This window comes from Anolis sagrei, chromosome 3, assembly GCF_037176765.1.
Source record: "Anolis sagrei isolate rAnoSag1 chromosome 3, rAnoSag1.mat, whole genome shotgun sequence".
Classification (NCBI taxonomy): Eukaryota; Metazoa; Chordata; class Lepidosauria; order Squamata; family Dactyloidae; genus Anolis; species Anolis sagrei.
Genome location: NC_090023.1, coordinates 203,606,222 through 203,628,111, shown reverse-complemented (window position 1 = coordinate 203,628,111; position 21,890 = coordinate 203,606,222).

Below are 21,890 nucleotides of genomic sequence, written 5' to 3'. Positions count from 1 at the left end.
ACCTACTATGGTACCTGGGATGACAACTTTGTGTTTCCTCATGGTTCAGCTGGACCTGTGCAAAATGGCTAAATGAAAGGACAGTCACAGCTCCATCAGGTCTAAACCCAGAGGCAGATGTAAGGCTCTCCTCCTATACCAATGGTCAGTGCTGTAGCCTCAGAGATAGAGAAGAACAAACAGACACAATTCCATCATTCCTAGGCCCAGGAACTAAAGAAAGAGCCTTTCTCCATCCCAACCACCATTGCTTATCATTGGATAGAGAAAACAGTACCTGCTGGACTCAATCCCCTCAATGCCCTCCTCTATTGCCCTTCCCTTTTTCTGGGGTGTTGTCTCATTTTAGACTGAAGCCAAACAATAGTGATCTGTCATAATTGTATATAGTGCAATAACATCAACAATAAAAACAACACATAGTTTGAGTATTCCTTATTCAGAAATCCAGAATGCTCCAAAATTGTCCACACAGATGGCTGAGATACTGACACATTTACATTCTGATGGTTCAAATGTACATAAACCTTGTTTCATACACAATATTATTAAAAATATTGCCTATAAAACTACTTTCAGGCTATGTATAACGTATATGAAACATACATTACTTTAATATTTAGACTTGGGTCCCATCGCCAAGATATTTCACTATATAAGCAAATATTACAAAATCCAAAAAACTCCAAAATCCCAAACACTTCTGGTCACAAACATTTCAGATAAGGCCCGTAATACCCAGATGCAAGAACAGGTTCTTCCAACTGACACTTAAACATGCTATCTAAACAACCTGGGAGACATGAAATTAATATCAAATAGAAAAATTAGAGACAGGAGAGAGGGACACAAAACATACAAGATTGTGGGAGGAAGACATGCCAAAATACGTTTGGTATGTAGAAGGAGCCAGATGTTTGCAGTTCAAATGCACACTATTATCCTGCTCTTGGACATCTACAGATAGAAACACATGTATCTCTAATATATTCTTCAAACACGAAGTGTCAAGCGTATATGTGAAAACATCTGTAACATTTTGGACATGTTTACTTTCCCCATCTTTTGGAATAATATGAGTTAACTTGAAAGATATGTAGCAGCAGAATGTAGCCAGGAGAAACACTGATCTAGCAGGAAGCTACTGAAACCAGGCACTGGGAAGTGGTTGAGATTGAGATGGGATATCAGAATCCCAACAGTGCATTTCCATGACTGAACAGACACTTAAACCTAGGCTGCATCTACACAGTAGAACTAATGCAGTTTGACACCACTTTAACTGTTAAGGCTCAATATTATGGGATCACAGGAGCTGTAATTTTAGAAGGCCCTATGCTTTCTCTGTCAATGAATACTGATGTCTCACCACACTACAGCTCGCATGATTCTACAACATTAAGTCATTGCAGTTAAAGTGGCGTCAAACTGCATTAATTCTACAGTATAAATGCACCTCTAGTCAGACACTCAACACCAATACATTATACTGGATCCCAAAGTGTATATATTTAATAAAAATGCTTACATATGCAGTGATTTGGAGAAACACACAAACTTAAGATGGGGGGAGGAAATCAGAGCTGGAAAAGTTATCTACTGTTGGCAAGGATATTCTGGCAGATGTATCTCCCAAAAGTAACCTTGGCAAACCCTGAGAAAATAGAAACTCAATGAAGTCAAAGTGGACTGCCCCAGAGAACTTATTTGTAGACATGAAAAACCATGGCCAAGACCCAACAGCAGAGTTGACTAGCATTAAGTCCTCACATGTGGAGTTATGCATTCATTGTGTTGTATAAAACTTACATTGAGTAGTAACATTGAATGCACACCTGGATTTGCAATCAAATGCACAACAGAATGTGTATCCCACGCTAAATTCATGCACATCTCATTAGCAAGTTCATTTTTGGTATATCTCATACAGATCACCTGGACGTACAAAAATTCATACACATCAGTTCCTTATACACAAGTTAGTCACACCAACCGTTATCTGAATGTAGTCATTCTTCATTGTTTAAAATATTCAGTCACTTGTATAGGGGAATACAACATATGCATAAGTCACCAATAGGATTTTGGCCAGTGTCTTGTTAAGGAAAGAACTGACTAAAAAACATCAATGAATGAAATCCCAATACAGACATCACGTTTATGAATGTTATCTTATAAACTTGATTTTATCCACCAATGTTGCATTAGAACTGCCTAGACATACTGCCAATCAATGAGACAGTCTAACAGTAGGCTTGTGCATTTTGGCTGAATCTCAATCTGTTTCAGCTGGCTGGATTCCAGTAGACCCCGTGTCCATTTTCCACACCTCCCAAAAACGTGCATGGAGATGGTGAGAATATGTACATAAGCCCTGCTCCCGATATTCTTATATCTACTCACTTTTAATACATTTTTTTCATGTTTTAGGGGTAAGCCTGAAGGGGGATTCTGCTCACCACGAGGAACCTTATCCATGACGATGAACAGAGAAGTTGAGCCCAGTAGGCACTGCACCAAAGGGCTATGATTAAACTAGTTAAAGGGATTGGTAGGCCAGGACTAGTGGAGAGGAGGGATCTCAGAGTGATGGATCTTTCCCATCTTTTGGAATAATATGAGATCTTGAAGAATCTGTAGAGTGCAAAAAAAAAAACAAAACCCCAATATGTTGCAAAATAAATGTTAGGTTTTTTTTACAAGAGAGATGCTAGAATATCTATTGTCGAATTAAGTGGCTAAAGAGAGGAACCACAAGTTTAATGCCAATTCTCAGTGGTCCTGGTGGGGCTGGTAATAAACCAAGAATGTATCTGATTGTGTGTGCCTTCAAGTTGCCTGTTGACTTATGGTGTCTCCATTAATTTTATAGAGTTTTTTTAGACAAGGAAAACTCAGAGGTTTTGCCAATTTCCTTCCCTGAAATATAGTCCACAGCATCTAATATTCATTGGCAGTCTCACATCTCTGTTCAGCTTCTAAGGTGAAATAGGTGCCTTAGAAAGGACTGAGAACTCACAATAAAGCTTTAGAAGAGCAGGCAGCAATATTGTACAGCTCTCCCCACTCATCTAATGCTCTTCTTTGAGATCTTGGAAAAACTGATTCTTTTTTTTTGACAACAGCTTTTGGAACCCTGCCCCCACTCATCATAGCAAAGGGTCATGACAGATGAAAGTTTCAAAATAAGTATCCATGTTCTATCTAATTCTGTCCACCTTTTTGAGTAAGGCTAAGAGGTCATTAGAATTTCATTATCTGGTAATGGTTTATTATTCACATGTGACCTGATATAAAATAAAAACAACATGTGATTGAAATGAAATGCTAAAATCTGAATTTAAAATATTGATTATTAGCAAAGCTGAGATAACAAAATCAGATGGAGATGAAATCACTTTTAAAAATGGGTCAATCCCACTAATAATTTGGAAGGCCTATAGCTCAAAATCCATTACTTCAAGAAACTGGCTGATAGATATATTGATTTAGGACAACTGTGGGTGCATCTATATCTTAGAATTAATACAGTTTGGCACCACTTTAACTGCCACACCTTGATGCTGAAGAATCATGGGATTTGTAGTTTGGTGAGTATTCAGCACTTTTTGACAGAGAAGACTAAAGATCCTGTAAAACAGTGGTTCTCAACCTGGGGTTCCCAGATGTTTTTGACCTCCAACTCCCAGAAATCCTAACAGCTGGTAAACTGGCTGGGATTTCTGGGAGATGTAGGCCAAAAACATCTGGGGACCCCAGGTTGAGAACCACTAATAAAACAACAACTGTCATGCTTCCATTGCAATGCATCATGGCAATTAAAGTGCTGCCAAACTGCATTAATTCTACAGTATAATTGCACCCTATATCTTCAGCAGAGAAAAGCAAAGCAAAAGTATTTTACTTAGAAAGCCAGTGCAGCATAATGACCAGTGTGCTGAAATAGTCCATAGCAAACGTCAACTTCAAATCACACCTCCACAACCAGCTATGAAACTCACTGAATGCTTTTGAGCAAGTTGTGACCTGTCTGCTTATCTTACTATTTAAGAGTGTTGTGAACAGTAATGGCACATAAATAGTTCCTAAACTAGAATCACCAGCTGCCACAGCAGGTTAGCCAATAGGGAGGAGAATTCCTGGTCTTGGAAGCAGAAGAGATGAGAAGAGATGAGATGAGATGAGACGAGAAGGCATGGACTTCTGCACTTGCTGTTTGGCTGCTACCCATACAACACAGTGAACTCCTTGTGATATCCTTGGCCTCTTCCACACAGCTGAATAAAATCCCACATTATTTGCTTTGAACTGGGATATATGGCAGTGTGGACTCAGATAACCCAGTTCAAAGCAGATATTGTGGATTATTCTGCCTTGATATTCTGGGTTATATGGCTGTGTGGAAGGGACCCTGGAACCATCTAGCTGATCAACAACTGTGATCTCTTCTGGTGGTAATTTAATACCCTTGTTTCCATCCTTGTTTCCTGTAGCAGGATAAAAGTCAGAAAATGATGTGACTTTCACTTTAGTTGTTTGAGCTGCTTGGAAGACAGGAGAGGGTAGGCAAAGGTAAAGGTTTTCCCCTGACATTAAATCCAGTCGTGTCTGACTCTGGGGGTTGGTGCTCCATTTCTAAGCCAAAGAGCTGGCATTGCCCGTAGACACCTCCAAGATCAAGTGGCCAGCATGACTGAATGGAGCGCCGTTACTTTCCTGATGGAATGGTACCTATTGATCTACTCACATTTGCATGTTTTCCAACTGCTAGGTTGGCAGAAGCTGGGGCTGACAGTGGGAGCTCAGGCCAATCCCCAGATTTGAACCTGGGGCCTTTTGGTCAACAAATTCAGCAGCTCAGCAGTTTAACCCACTGTGCCACCAGGGGCTCCTTAAGTGAAGATAGCTAATATGAAACATGGGGAAGGAGTTATAAATGAGTCTCTGTGAGGTCAATCCAGTCGGATTTTGCCATCATCAACAAAAGGCAGCTGAGATGCTATATTCTGAATGATTTTCTAATCAGGATACATCTTAGGCTGGTGGCTGATGGCAAGAATAGAGGAGCTAATCCATTGCCATTAGACAACCACATATAACAAAGATCGGTTTACACTGTAGTACTTCCATGTTTAGAAGAAGAATCAAATTGATGCTCATTTGAAGATATATCCCTTTCACCAGGAAATATTGGGAAATGATCCATATTCTCCTTTCCATTCATGCTTTCTTGTTAAGGATACATATGAGATAGACCTTTTTTTTCTACTCTCCTTCTTTCACTTTTTTTGTTAAAAAACCATATTTGTGCACAATAACAGATGCTGTGGTTGTGTTTTCACATCATTTGGACTTTTCAATAAAGTTCAAACATCCTAATTTAATTAGCGTGGATTTAGCCATGAACTAGCGATGACCTTTTCCCTTAAACCTCTTCTCCTGGAAGCAGTTGTGCCGCTTATTGTTGAAGAGTCGTGTTCATATCCTACTTTAGGTTACAAATGGAAGTCAATTTTGGTGGCCTTATGTAACCCTCCTTTCTCACCCACCCCCACCACTTTGCCTAAATAATGAACCACCGAAATATTTTTTGTTGCTATATCTGGTAAGTTCAGATGGGAAGATGTGTTTTGCTGTATGCCTGAACTGAATGTGGATACATTGCCTATTTTATTGCTTGTGTTCTGTTTTTATTAGCATAATATTTACCTAATATTTATTAGCATAACGTTTGCCCAGTTTTGAAATTGTGAAAATTCAGAGCAGTGACTGATATTATTCAATAAAGCTTCTCCACTTTATACATTGCACCATTTCAGAAAATGAATTGAATTCCATTGGTCTTTTGGACAAAGAACTCCCACATGATCTATGCATAGAACATGGAGCCAAAAGGATGTGGAAGAGTTCATTCTACTTGTCTATTCTTATTATAATTCATTACCAATGGGAAAAGTTGTAAGGTTAAAGATCTATGTGGTTTGCATGAAACAATGCCACAACTGGTAGGAAACTGGCAGTAGAACTCCAAGACAACACATCACTCTTCCCCTTTCCCTCCCTCATCTCCAGTATTACATGTGTAGATAGAAATTAAGGACACACATCTTTTCTCATCTCAAATTGTGATTTTTTTTTCAAATGAAGAATGACCAGCTTTCCCATAATTCAGTCGGGTGCACTTTGCAGACCTTAAAGTGCTGTCACTACAGAAAGTTTCATTGCTTGCACCTGCTAAAACATTTGAGGTATTTGAGAGGCAGTGAAACACATTTGCTTTTCATTTTATCTGACTTTGAAAATCTTTGAAGTGTTTAATAGTAGTTCAGAAAAGATTTCTGCCTCTTAATCATTTACTTGTAGGGCACATTCTCCACTGGTAGCCTGTCAAGCAGAAAACGAGTTTAGTCCAGTTTTATTAAGTGCCACATGCCGAGTCAGTGTTCATTAAAGGTGTTTTAAGGTTTGAATTATGTAATTTATGAGAAAAAGAAATCAAAAATTCCATTGTTTTATTAATATGCAGCACAGGCTATATTGCTAATACAACATACATTTTAAATCAACTCGTGTATATGTGTGTGTGTAAAAATCCTGTATATACGAGACCCCAGATAGGTCTTAAAAGCTCCTTTTCACTGTTCAATAAAATTCAAATATTTTAATTCAGTCAACATAGATTTGGGAAAAGAACTATTTTTGACCTTTCCTCAGTGCCAGTTTTCCTTGAAGCAGATTGCACTCAGGGGAGGGATTTGAAAAATCATTTAAGGGAAAGAGAGAAAACCTCCAGAAACGACAATGAGTATAATGCTAAACTCGGGTTGTTAAAGCTTGAGAATTGTTTTAATTTGTACCCCATATAATTTGAGCTAATAGGATATTCTGTCAATTGTCCTTTGGCTAAGTTCAAACATTTTGATAGCCCACTGAAATAATTTAAAGCTAATCCTGGATTAATAATTTAAACAGAATATTTTGATAAGGTAGAAAAGAATGCTGACAGGAAAATGTTTTCTCTAGAGGTTATTCCGAAGCTTGCAATGCAGTCAAAGCAACCCTCCTTCAAAATCCTCACTCAAATACTCAAAGTGACTGTTGCCAGAATCACCTGTGAGTGATCGCATGCGCCTAGGAGGGAACATTCTTTCAGTGGCCACTCCTAATTCTTTGGAAAGGAGGAATGTATAGGGAGATGGTGGGAGTAAGGTTGTCAAGACTGGGTTGTGTGGGTAGCCAGAATGCAATGCTTGGAGAATCAGAGAAGGAAGGGGTTCAGTCAGAAAGGGCAAGAAACATTTGCAACATCTGCCAGTGCCATTACTAGGGTATTTTTAGCCATGGGGAAATAGGATGCCCAATCTGGTTGCCTTTATTTCTACCATGATTCAATTGATAAGCCATTTCATTCTCCAATCTGGCATGTTCCAAATGTGTTGGGCCACAATTCCCATTAGCCTCAGCATGACCACATCAGCGAGGATTATGATATTTGTCATCCAACACATGTGAGGTGCTTCCAGACAGCAACCAAACCTGGGCTTTCTGAAAGGGGTGGGGTGATAGTGGTGTCTAGATGCTCTCCTGGTAACTACTGGGAGGGCACCCAGACACCCAGAAGCCCCCTCCCCAAACTAGCTTTAACATTTTAAAAATTCTTACCAGGTCGCTATTAAGCTATATTATGTTCAATGATTATGGAATCAGCTTATCTCCATATGGTCTGGGACCACATTGGCCCATTGAGCTCTGACCTTATCTTCCGTGTCCCCACTGCCACTCTCTGCTGGCCACAGACCTTCATCCAAGTGCCTGGCCATCACCTGTCATGTCTCCTAATGTCCGAATGGAGCATCTGCATGAATAGAAAGAAGGAGGGGTTTCTTTCTGCAAAGGTCCAGCATACGCCAGACTTTCCCTGCAAGCTCTGAAATATCTTGACTTTGCCTAACCCAGAATACTTGAGAAACTCACCAGAAGTCATGACGACTTTCAAGATTGCATTCAGAATGAGTCTACATATTTTCGCCTATGCAGACAAATTCTAAGATACTATGTAAGACAAATTAAGAAAATAAATAGTCACGTACTTCTCATGGCAGTTTTCTCACTTAGAGGTTTCTTCCCTCTGTTTGCAGACTTGAGAAGTGGAGCCAAGTTGTGAGATCTCCCAGCCATAATTCCTCACCATCAGTTGTGCTGGTTTTGCCTCCTGGTATATCATAAGCAAGGAATGCTAGGGCCAGGAGGTTTCATAGATCAGGAGTAAAATTTTCAGTGGGACAGGTGGGCCTTAGCAGGTGATGGAAGATTCTGACCTGGTGTGAACAGGGCATGGAAGTTTCCCTCTTGCTAATCTGAACTACAGTATATCCAGTAGATATTTAGAATGTTGATTTACAAAAAATTTCCTTTATCCCATGGGTTTATACTTACAGGACCTAAAACCTGTATTTAGGCCTAGAGTTTACATGCTTTTGGAACTACCAGCTTAATTTTGGCTCTTCCAGAGCTCTAGAGGACCACTTGTTGTTTACTGCCATGACCACCAGTTCAGGCAACTGGAAGTGACCGATGTTACTTCTAACAACTCACAAACTGCGAGAATGGAGTAAGAGGGCATATATGAGTAAAGAGTCTGCTAGAACAATGTGCAATAGCTTTACAAAAAGATTTACGTAAAAATTTACATTAAAATTTACGTAAAAAAATAGTAGGAGTTTGAGGAGAAGTGGTGGTGGCATAGTGTTGTTCCCTATGGCTATATTCAACCTACAAGTGAAATAATTCCTACCAATGATATCAGCAAAGAAATAAGCCTGTTGCTGAGTTCTGCAGGAGCACAACGCCTGACAAAGGTGACGTTTTCTTTAAGGAAATCAATTCATTGGTATTTCACAATTGCCCCCTTTGACGTAGCATATTTGATTCTCCTCATCTTTTATGAAAGGTCTCTTCGAGGTAGGAAGAGATAGCACCCTTCCTTATGAAAAAAGCAAATTATACCCAGGGGCAACATCCCTGCACAACAGGAAAAGGCTAACCTCCTCCCAGGAGATATGGCCCCAAATTAAACGCAAGTAATTTCCTGGCTAACCTGTGATTTCTATCTGGTTGTGGCTTCTGGCATATAACTAAGTCTCAGGTTCTGCTATTTCTGTTTAGCAGCTCTCACATGTGCTCTTGCTTTCATTTCCAAACTTTAATATGCAACAGCCTGTCCACAGAAGGCAGTGGAAGACCAAATGGATTGCCTGTGCAGTCAACGACTCTATTGTCAGAGAAGCTGGCTAGTCAAAGAGCTGGCAGAGCATTTTCTCGCTTCTCAAAATGTTCCAACAGGCACATTGGAATAAGCAGCAAACCTGGTAAAAAAGCAAACTTGCTGTTTGTGAACACAGATTCCTTAACCTACATCCTTTTTCTCACAATCTCCTTGCAACAGTAGTGAGAATTGTGGGTCTCCATACAAATGACAAAGAGTTGCACAAGTACTCTTGGTTTTCCTGTGCCTTTGCTAATCTTCCTAGCAGCAAGACAGTGACAAAGAGCATAGTATTTCAAATAAAATGTAAGCTTCCACCTCATATGAAAACTACATCTTATTCTCTTATAATGAGATAGGAGCCCCCAGTGGCGTAGTGAGTTAAACCCTTGTACTGGCAGGACTGAAGACTGACAGGTCGCAGGTTAAAATCTGGGGGGAGCACGGATGAGCTCCCTCTGTCAGCTCCACCTCTCCATGCGGAGACATGAGAGAAGCCTCCCACAAGGGTGGTAAAACATCAAAACATCTGGGCATTCCCTGGGCAATGTCTTGCAGAAGGCCAATTCTCTCATGCCAGAAGCGACTTGCAATTTCTCAAGTCGCTCCTGACACAACAATAAATAAATAAATAGTGAGATACAGGGAAAGTTACTTTTCTAGACTATAACTCCCAGAATCCCCAGAATTGAACCTACTTGTACTTGTCTACTCATAGAATGGGAATATAACATCTTTATTATACAGAAGCCAAACATTTGAGACATTTCTTTGTAACTATTTTGAATGGAGTTTTGTTAGGAAAGGGATGAAAATTTTGTTCATTTTCATGGTTTCCTCCTTTCTGTTCAAATTGTCCATATTCTTGTTCATTTTGAAAATGAACAAAATCTGGCTATCATTATTTTAAAAAAAACTCTAAAAAGGGACAGTAAATAAAGAGGAACACTAAAAACAGGAGAATTCCTGACATGAAACAATCAGAACCAACAAAAACTTCCCAACAAAGGATTCCCCAGACAGGAAGCAGCCAGTCTTTGAAACTGAAAGGCCTTTTAATGGTAATAAAAGGTGGACAATTGCAGTATTCACACTTTCCTCAAGCAGACACGAGTTCTTTCTCCAACCCTGGGCATTCCACAGATATATAAGCCTCATTTGCTTAGTTTCCAACAGACCTCACAACCTCTGAGGATGCCTGCCATAGATGTGGGCAAAATGTCAGGAGAGAATGCTTCTGGAACATGGCCATACAGCCCAGAAAACTCACAGCAACCCAGCCTTACAACAGTAGTTTAATCTCCTAATAAAAGTGCTCCTAGGTTTCAATTACCTATGTCTCCCTGCTCTAGTTTTTTACTTTACTTTTCCTAAAATATACTCAGTATATTTAGTTAATTGCTATGTATAGTCCCAAATTGGGCTGATGTTTTTGAGGTGTTGACCCTTGTTTTTTTAAACTTGCTTCATTTCCACAAACTTCAGAATTACTCCAAGTTTGCTGATATATTTTGTCTGTCTTTTTTTTTTTGTTGTTTCCAGGTGTCCTATTTTGGCTAACATCTTTTTGGCAATCACAATACTACCAGAGTTTGCTATCAAAAGGAATGATGCATGCTCTGCTCAATCTGAAGCATGGAAAGGCAGATGCTTGCCTTTTTAGCCAATATATCACCTAATGCTTCATCTATCTACATTTTTTGGAATAAACACGAGTTTAGGGCTGTCAAGTTATCTGGGAAGCTTAGCTAAACCAACATTTTTTAACAACCCACTCCTCTGTTCCAGATCCAAATCAAATGCGGGTCTATATTTATTACATACTTTTGTATATTACACTGTAATATAATATAATGGGGGAAAAACTGGCTGATATAATCCTAGATACGATAATGCAAAAAAAAATCTAATATATTCCATGTGGCTTATTCTCTCTACATAAGCATGCACAGGATTGCCATGAATGATGAATACTTAAGGGGGGGAATTTACATTTACTAGCCTTTAAAAATGACCAGCTTTTACAAGACTGTCATTGATTTTTAAGGCACTATTTAACTAGGCTTGGGTATAGCTCTACAGCTCTCTTAGTGGTGGCAAGCAACTTTCTTGTTTTGCAATAAACACAGCCAATTCCCAGAGTGCAAATTTGTCAGAGATAAGGATACCAGCTCCCCCAATAATCTATAAATTCAACTTAATGGGGCAGATATCAGAAAAATGTGTTGGACTGAAGGAAAATAAATTACACGTGGTTTCCTGGCATAAGCTGGCACTGCGTGTCTTATATTTCAGTCAAATTATTCCATTTGTTTCTGAAGATATTTTAATCCCACATGACCTCAAACTTCCCATGAACTAGGGCTTGAACAAAAGGCCGCCCACTGTCTTTGCAGTAAATCTGTTGTCTCCCTTCTAGGTCCTCAACCTGGGATCATAGATCACCCCTGCCTAGCATCTTGCTTCAATTTACTCAATTAACTTGAGTAAAGCACTTGTAAGTTTGCAGATGTTGCTTTATTATCAAGGCCTAAAAACATACAAGAGAGTTCAGGAGCCTGGGGTTATGGAAAGGTTGTGGGGATGGGGGAAGGGCAATGGGGTGAGGAAACATGCATGCAGTTTTCTCAAGATGGACAGGAGGAAAGGAGGGACATTGTTTCCTTGACAAGTTTATTGAAATCATAAGATGCAACCAAGTCTTGCAAATGGAGGAATGTTTGATGTTATCTTGCAGGACGATAGGCTATGAAGAATAGGTATTTCACCTCAAGATGAGATAATGTTGTGATTAACAGATGTTTAATTGAGCCATTTATCAAGTAAAGAACCTGCCTAGAAGTCAGCAAGGCTAAGTAAATTATTTCCACCCCTGCAGGTGTTGGGCTGGCAGTTCTATTACTCATCCAGAAATGAGCTTTAGAAGATTTTTTTTCAGTCCTCCTTCCCAAGAGGGAAAGATAATTTATTTCAATTGTATTGGATTTTATTTATGATTTTATATATTGGGAACATCTAGAGTCTCCTCCTTGTTTGGAAAACAAGCTGTGAGTTATACAGGAAGAATAGTCTTTAAAATATAGCTTTTCCCAAACGATTTTTAAAGAGTTGAACCCAAAACTTACCATACTAAGAGTCAAGTCATGGAAGCCATACCCCAGGAAAATAAGCTCGAATGCTCACTGGTGGGAAGGATATTAGAGACAAAGATGAAGTACAGTATAGACTACTGCAATGCACTCTATGTGGGGTTGCCTTCGAAGACTGTTCGGTTGTTAACGGGAGCGGCATAACACCTCTGCTGGGCCAGCTCCACTGGCTGCCAGTTTGCTTCCGGGCACAATTAAAAGTGCTGGCTTTAGCCTATAAAGTCTTAAATTATTTCGGTCCAACTTACCAACTGAACGTATCTCTTCTTATGAACCATCTAGTATGTTAAGATCTTCTGGGGAGGCCCTGCTCTCGGTCCCACCTTCCTTGCAGTTGCCTTTGGTAGGGACAAGAGACAGGGCCTTCTCAGAGGTGGCCCCTCGGCTGTGGAACTCCCTCCCCAATGAATTCAGGTCTGTACCCTCCCCCCCCATCCCTTTGTAAAAAACTCAAAACTTGGCTGTGAGATCAAGCATTTGAGCAATAGAGGTAGCAACTAGAATGAGTGTGATTTTGTGTGACCAGCAATGGATTGACCTTGGACTATGATTGGCCCCTCAACTGTGAAATGCTCTGCCTAGGGATATAAGATCACCCCTCCCTTCTGACCTTTTGAAGAAAGGTGAAAACCTGGCATTTTGAGCAGGCCTTCCCAAATACGGCATAGTTATACGAAATCATGGAACCACTTGACAATGCAATTGAATAATGGCTTGACATGGAGACGCTCACGATAATCTTTTTAAGGCTTTGTATGGTTTTTTATATTCTTATATTGCATGCTAATGTTTTTAGCAGTATGTTATGATTGTTTTACTTGTTATAATTGTTGAGGCATCAAATTGTTGCCAATTGTGAACCACTCCGAGTCACCTCTGGGCTGAGAGGGGTGTTATATAAATGTGGTAAATAAATAAATGATAAATACTTTTGCCACATAATGAGACTATCAGGAAAACTTGGAGAAGACAATGATGCTGGGGAAAATGGAAGGAAAAAGGAAGGGGGCAGACCAAGGGCAAGATGAATAGATGGTATCCTTGAAGTGACTGGCTTGACTTTGAAGGAGCTCTGGTGTGAGCTGCCGACAGCTGCCATTAGATCACAAAGAGTCAGAAGTGACTGAACGAATAAACAACAACATCGAAGCCAATGGAACCTGAGAGTCATTGCAGGTTGAGCCCACACTACAGTAGAGTCTTGCTTATCCAACGTAAACAGCCTGGCAGAATGTTGAATAAGCGAAAATGTTAGATAATAAAAAGAGGAAAGCCTATTAAACATCAAATTACATTATGATTTTTCAAATTAAGCACCAAAACATGTTTTACTACAAATCATCAGAAAAAGCAGTAGAATACATGATAACATTATGTACTAATAACTGTATTTATGAACTTAGCACCAAAACATTACAATGTATTGAAAAAGCTGTGGAGCCGGGTGATAGGCAGGCTGTGTTGGATAATACAGAACATTGGATAAGTGAAGGTTGGATAAGCAAGACTCTACTGTATTTGAAAAGTTTGAGGCCAAATGTGTTTTGGGATATTTGGGATATTTACACAAAGAATCATGAGATATCTTGGAGATGGGACCCGAGTCACAAAAGTCATATGTTTCACATATGTCTTATGTCCAAAAGCTGAAGTTATGTGTATGTTTCATATATAACTTATACATATAGCATTTTATACAAAATATTTTGAATATTTTTTGCATTCAACTAAGTTTGTGTATACTGAACTACCAGAAACCAAAGGTGCCATTTTCTCACCCTCCCATGTGGACAGGTTTGGAGTATTTTTGAAATCAAGATTAGGGACTCTCAATCTGTAGTTCTACTTTAAGCATGACTAGTTCTGAATCCAACTCAATGTTTACTTTCACTGATTTTATTAAAAGATTTGGACATTTATGTCATGCCAAAGTTTTGAAGCTCAAAGACAATTGTGTCATTAGGGGTAGGGTGATGGTGCAAACTGCACCAACTGACACCATCAGAGGATCTGAGCGAGTGACAACAAAATGACAGTCTATACATTTTTTTGCGCAGTGTTTCAGCGGAAAGCTTTTCTTTAAAAAAAGAAAAGAAATGAAAATAGTTAGACATTACCTGCAACTCTTTTTCATAAGCTCATCTTCCATGTACTCTATGAATATACCTACAAGACTATATCACTGTGGTAATTTCCTTTTTAAACCTTCTAATGCACATGCACTTTGGTCAGAGCTATCATTATTACTGAATTACAGTGATGCTTCAAATGAAGTTGTTTGGTCTGTATGCCTCACAATACTCACAGTTATTTTCCTTGCTGTTCTTTGTATATATAGGTATAGATGTGATGGCCACTTTTGTCAATTTTTCTGGTATTTTGGCTCCAATAATGTGGTCTAGGGTTTAGAAGAAGGTCCATGAGTTACTGCACCTGGTGAAACCAACCCAAGGCATATCAGCAGACGAAAGAAGACAAGGAAGATCTAGAGATGGAGACAAAGGGAACTTGTACCTGGCCCCTTTCTTCTGGAAAGAAATTCCTTCAGAGAAAGGATTTATTGGTTGGGAAAGCATTACTACAGCATTGGCAATATCAATGTCCTACCAATAAATCTTGGAGGGCACTCAGAATATTCAGTTAACCAGAAATTCAGATAAACAGAATTGCCATAAATAGTGAATTTGGATGAGTAGCAGTTGCATAACAGGAGTTTGGATCAGTTCTGGTATATTGAGACTTCAACTTGCATACTTCCAACGTAATCTACAAACTACTTATGTGTTTGTTCTTGCAAGCAAACGGGTTTAGTCCTATTGAAGTGAGTGAGAACAAGTCAGCCGAAATGCGAGTGTGTTGATTTAAGCCTTTTGGAGATTACAGGCTGTGAGATACTGAAACTTTGACTGCTTTCAAATAATTAGCTTGCTTTTATAATTTGCCATTTTTAAATCATTACTTCACTCTTTTGTCCTTAGGGTGACCTTACAATTTGTTATTTTAACAGTTTAAGTAGACAATAAAATATAAACACACACTTGATGACCCAAATGCTGGTTACTTAAATTACTGAAATAATGATTTATGAGCTACAAATTACAGTCACAAATCAGTTTTAAATGGCTGGAAATCCCCTTGTGAATACTGCATAGAAAATTTCTGAAGAAAATTCTTTGTGTTCAAAAGAATTGGATTAAAAAAAATCATATGTGGCGCAAATATTGCAAAGCTTAAAAATACTGAAGTGCTATATTTTTAGTACACTAGAGTGGTATCAAATACGAACAAAATGCTAGGTTTTCATGCTATGAAAGAGCCATGGCTGGTTTTGTTATCTTATAAAAAGGTGTGTACGGACATACATAATTTGAGCTGTGAGCCTGCTGTGAAACGCACTCACTGCATTTTCTTCAAATGTACAATCTTCTCTCCCAGATCAAGCTCAGGGGAAATTGGTTCTCTGTATTTGCAGCAGCCGGCTGTGCATAGTTCTCATTGGTTGGAACCAATTCCTTCCCTCGTGCAATCATCTGCCCCTCCTTCTCCCTCAAGCAGTTTTTCAACTATTTTAACACTGATTGTGCTTTTAAAAACCCTGAAAACAAAGTGTATGAATGCATTTAAATGGAATAAATGTGCATGCAGCACTTCAAATTAAAGAACGACAGCCCAGCGCCTGAAGCACAGAGAAGTGCAAGAAGGGGATTTTGTCACTTCAGGATTGCATCTCTTCTTATGTGTGGAAAGCTTCATTTGTGTAATGTTTGCTTCATTGAAATCACGTTCATTTCATGTTTCCTTCACTGACTAATTTCTTTTTTGTTTCAGGATTAGAAGGTTTTCCTGCTTTTTGTCTTAAAAGAAAATAGTACGTATTTCCCACTATCTACTGCAGTGGTTCCCAACCTTTTTTTTTTTTGTCCGGGGATCACTTGACCAGGGACCACTTTGACTAGAGACCACTATCCAACATTAGTACCAAAAGGGTTACAAATAAGTTTTTGGTCAACTTTAGATTTGGTTTGGTTATTTGGGGTGCTGATACAGAAAACTGCATTGGATGGACCACAATAGATCTAGTTTCTAATACAGAATATATGCTATGGTCAGCGACAGGGAAGGGCTGGCAGGCAATGAGAAAGGAGTGGAAATAAAATAAATAAAGAGGAAGGACACTCACAGACCACTGGTGGCCCACGACCCACAGGTTAAGAACCACTGATCTACTGTGTGGTGGTTGGACCAGTGTGATCTACTGGTTTAACTGTTAGACTAATATTCTCAGAGACCAGACTTAGAGCCTCTGTTTGGAAAAGGAGATTCATTGGGTGACTTTGGCCAAGTCAAATATATAGTTATAGTACTCTGGAAGATCAGTATGCAAAGGAATCTTGTAGCACCTTTGAGACTGAGAGAAAGTAATCATGGCATAAGTTTTTCCAGACTTAGGGCCCATCTACCTTGACTACTTAGGTCAGTGTAGATCAGTGTAGATCAGTGTTTTTCAAATGCGCTCCTCTAGGTGTTTTGGATTTCAGCTTCCAGAAATCCCAGCCAGGTTACCAGCTGTCAGGAATTGTGGGAACTGAAGTCAAAAACATTTGGGGAAGCACAGTTGGAGAAACTCTAGTGTAGACTAAGATCAGCACTGCAGTGGCCAAACACTGAATGGAACTAATCCACAGTTATGTGGGGCAAGGCCATTTTAACATGGTCTTGCATTGCATTATTATTATTATTATTATTATTATTAATAATAATAATAATCTTTATTTATACCCCGCCGCCATCTCCCCGATGAGGACTCAGAGCGGCTTACATGGGGCCAATCCTGAACAACACATTGCATCAAAATAAAACCAAAACATAAACAGCAAGCAACATCATCAAAATTACATGGGAAAAAACATTACAATAAACAAAAACACAGTCGCAGTAAACAGTGAGCAGGCCACTTTCCCCATTTTTCCTTGACTCCCCAAAATCAAGGGAAAATTCCAAATCTGACCAAGAATTCTGGTGTTTCTGTGATTTAGGGAGTGTAGGGACAGTTGGGCTGATTCTGTTGGCACATGTGACAAGGTGGTATGATTGACTGACTGATTATATTTTGGCCCACAAGGCTCCTGAGGTGATAAACATATGAAAATCAATTATGGGGCCAGCCCAGCTTTCTTGGGCATGTTGTTCCATGCTTCAGAATTTACTACAGAAAAGACTCTGTTACGTTTACCCACCAGCCTAACTTCACGAGGCATTGAATTGTGCAATAAACCTCCTCTGAAAATCTCAAATTTATTTCAGATCCATATGGGAGGAAATAATCTTTGAGAACTGTTGTCCTCAAGTCATTTAGTACCTTGAATTAAGCTCAGAAGCAAATTGGAAAGCAGTGCAGCTCATAAGTGACTGCTGTTATATGGTCTCCAAAATGTACATTTGACATCAGCCTGACAGCTGCATTTTCTACTAACTGGAGCTTTTCAAGGGCAGTGCCCCATAGAGGGCATTTAAACTTTTCGGCACAATGCAGTATGCGTGTTTACTCAGTAAAATATACATTTATATTTGCTAAGATATAACATTGATTTAGAATTGCAATCTTAATGAGATTTTTGCCAACAAATTAATAAGAAGAAAATTTGAATGGCCAATGCCATTGGCAATTTGAGCAGTGCATTGAGGTTTGAAGGCTAATAGTTCTGTCTACTTCAACTTAGAAATAAGTCCCACTGAGTTCAATAGGAGTTACTCCCAGGTAACTGCATATAAGATTGCAGCTTAAAAATCCAAACCTTTAAGCAGTGATTTAAAAGCTAATTATTATGGATACAGCCACTCTACATTCATTTCTTAATATTGTTCCCTTAAGAAACAACAATTTAGTCAACCAATTATTTTATCTCTTTTAGGGATATTTTCTTAATTTGCAAAACAATCTACATATATAATCAGCATGCTAAATACATGTGGTATCTTGTTCCAAATGCCATGTTGGGGTAAGAATGCAATTAAACTGTCAAAATATAATTGTTTTCTTACATTTAATTTACAGTGACTGATTCACATTGACTTTTCATGTTTGCAAGCTAAAAGACAAAGACATTTACTAGCATAACTATTAGTTATTAATAATGGAGATTTAAAGCTTCGAGCATTGTTGCTAAAAAGAAAAAAAATGTACCTCTGATAAGGCTGTTGCTATCAGAGCATATAAACATCATGTCATTCATTTTCATTTGTTCTCCTCTGAAACTCCAACCTTCCAAATACAATTGGGGTTAAATTTAGTTTGAGTAAGGCAATGGGGAATGGACAAAAGATGGCACATTTAATTCCTTGTGCTTTGAAAATGCACTAAGCGTGAACACTGGTTGGTGAAGAACAGGGATTTCTGATCCAAAAAGTAACTATACACATTTCTGTTGCCTAAAACATTGCAGGGGTTGTGAGATCTAATCCTTGATCTTACCCAACATTTTCAAAACAATCTGAGGATGTCTTCTAAGAAGACTTATAGTTTTCTTAGACTTTTTCTTTCCGTATCATGATTATTTTATTTATCGTGTCAGAAGCGAACTGAGAATACAGTTATAATGTATTAAAAAACTACAAACAAAGGTAAAAACTTGGCATTATGCTTAATGTCCTTTGACCAGAAGCTGGCCACTTGGGATGCCTCTGGTGTCTCTGTGAGAAGGTTCTCCATTGTACATGTTGCAGAGCTCAGACTGCATTGCAATATTTATTTATTTGCTTTATTTCTATACCGCATTTTTCAGCCTAATTCAGCGACTCAATAGGTGGTCTGCGGCTTGCTTTTCTCCACACTTACATTTTGTGGACTCCAGTTTGTAGCTCCATTTATTAAGATTGGCTCTGCATCTCATGGTGCCAGAGCACAGTCTGTTCACCACCTTCCAAGTGGCTATGGAAACATGGAAGTTGCAATATCAAACTGCATTAATTGTATAATGTAGATGTACTCTTTTCATTAACTTTTCATTAGCCATGCTGGCTGAGGATTTTCGGAACTGTAAAGAAGGAGAACAAAGCTAAAAAATTTTTTCGAGTGGAGGCAAATAGATCCCCCCCCCCCCCCCACACACACACACCTCATGGGAAAAAAAACCCTTTCCAGAATGCTTGTAACCTGCTAATCTACTACTCAGAAGGAGATCAAGAAATAGCCCATAAAGGATATTGAAGATTAAGATCAGAATTAGTTAAGCAAAGGAGGAAGACAAGTAGAAAGTCACCCACTGATTTAGTGGATGAAAAACGACACAAACTTCCTGCATGGCTGAGTGTGCAATTTGAAGTTGCCTGAGGCAGCCATACTATATACAGTATATCAATGAGGCAGGTCTTGCAGGGAAATTTGGACATGAAAGCTCTCTCTGAACAGGTGTCAAATACTGTTGATTATAGCAGGTGGAGAAGGAGAAATTGCAGGAAGTCTCACTGCAGTCCTACTTGTACGAGAAAAGCCTCCACTTGTAAGCAACAGTAATATTATTCAGTAGTCAGTTGTCCCATCCTTTCATTTTCATTTTTTGTTGCAGGAGTGGTGAATACATGTCCTTCTGATGTTGTTGGAGTACACCTCCCATCTTTCAGCATCAGTAGAGCCAACAATGAAAGAAGGTGTGAGCTGTGGTCCAGAAAGAGTGATAGAGTCATATTCTAAAGCCTCTGCCCCTATTTGGATGTTTGTACCGAAGCTGTGAAATGTCCATTGGTAATATGTGAGGTTAGTTTAAATCTAGGGTTGCCAGAGTGAAAACTTGAGGACTCTGTACTTCTGTACCTGGTTGTATAACAAGGAGATTTCAACAAGCATTGCTTGTTACCTGGTTGCATGACAAGCAACACTTGCTGAAATTACCTTCTCTATACTACCATTAGAACAGTGGTTCCTAACCTGTGGGTCCCCAGATGTTTTGGCCTTCAACTCTCAGAAATCCTAACAGTTGGTAAACTGGCTGGGATTTCTGAGAGTTGTAGGCCAAAACACCTGGGGACCCACAGGTTGAGAACCAGTGCATTAGATAGATAGCCAGTCTGGTGTAGTAGTTCCAGTGTTGGACAAGGACACTGGGAAACCAGGGTGTCTAACCCTACTTGCTCATCTCCAAAATGTCCTTTCTATTCTGAGTTTTACAAACTCTCAGAGTCATTTTCATCATGATCCTGTTCTTTCTATCTCACGTTGCCTACTTGCATGATCTTGGTTTATTTATATTGTTCTTTGGGTTACAACATAAGCACTGCCTTCACACTTTCTTGGCCTGTTTTTTTTTAAGCAGCACTGCCAACTTTGTGCAGTTTCTTTTTCTTTAGATGTTTGCAAGCAGCTTCATAATGAAGTAAATAAGGGTGGAGGTCCACCTGCAGCTGCAAGGGGCATGCTATGACATGGAGCAAGTTGAAACAAGATGTAGGGAAGTGCAGCCAGTGCAGTAGGTGAGTTCAAAGACAAGAGAAAACAGGTGTGGCAGAATGAAGTGAGATGGATGGGCAAGGAAGGTGAGACATTCAAATGGAAGAGTGTAAGAAGCCAGGAAGGGAGGTACGTCAAAGGAGAGAGATGAGGGAAAAGGAGGGAAGTGGGAGGGTGGAAGGAGGTGCAGTGGGAGGGTGGAATAAGGACTACATATACTAGGGGAAGCAAATAACATGGGAAGTAGATATTATTTGTAGAGTTCTCTTTATTTTCTCTACATTTTCCCCTGTGAACTACCATAGAAGGCAGAAGCTTGAATGTTTCAGTGAGATTTTTTTTACTAGTTTTCTACCATTTTTAATCAACTAAAATATATGGAAAATATTTCAGTCAGATTTACAGGCTTGATTACACAGTCCAACACACATTTTGGTGCCTCAAATGTTAGCCCTGTTTCTGGGTATATTTTACCTGCTGATTCCAAAGTTTGCACCAGTTTTCCCCTACCAGCTCTACTTTTTGAGAGACATAACATATACCAGTTGCCACCTGCTCATCCACAGAAAACCATATTAATCATATCTAAGAAAGTAGAGCAGATGCAGTCTATCCAATGCAGTTTTCTGAATCAGCATCCCAAATAACCACAGGAATAGACCTAAAAACCAAAACACCAATAATGTTTTTGTTATGCTGTGTTATTCACTGATATTATTAATAAGTTTTTATCTAGGAATCTCTAGGTCCACCTGCAGGACTCTATGGCCAACTTCTGGCAGAAGGTAACTATAACATCATGCTGGAGGACCTAGAGATTCTTAAGAGAGAACACCTCTAGGAATTTGTAAGTTGTCTATCATGATATGGCCAATGTCTAGAAGGTTGCACTGAAGGACCTAGAGATTCTTAGCGATTTGTTCTCTACAGTTAAAAAACATCTTTATTTAGAGAGGTTTTTTTTACTTCTCGTGAAAGTAGACGGCCTACTATATAGTGATTTGATACAAAACACTAGTATTAGAAATAGTGG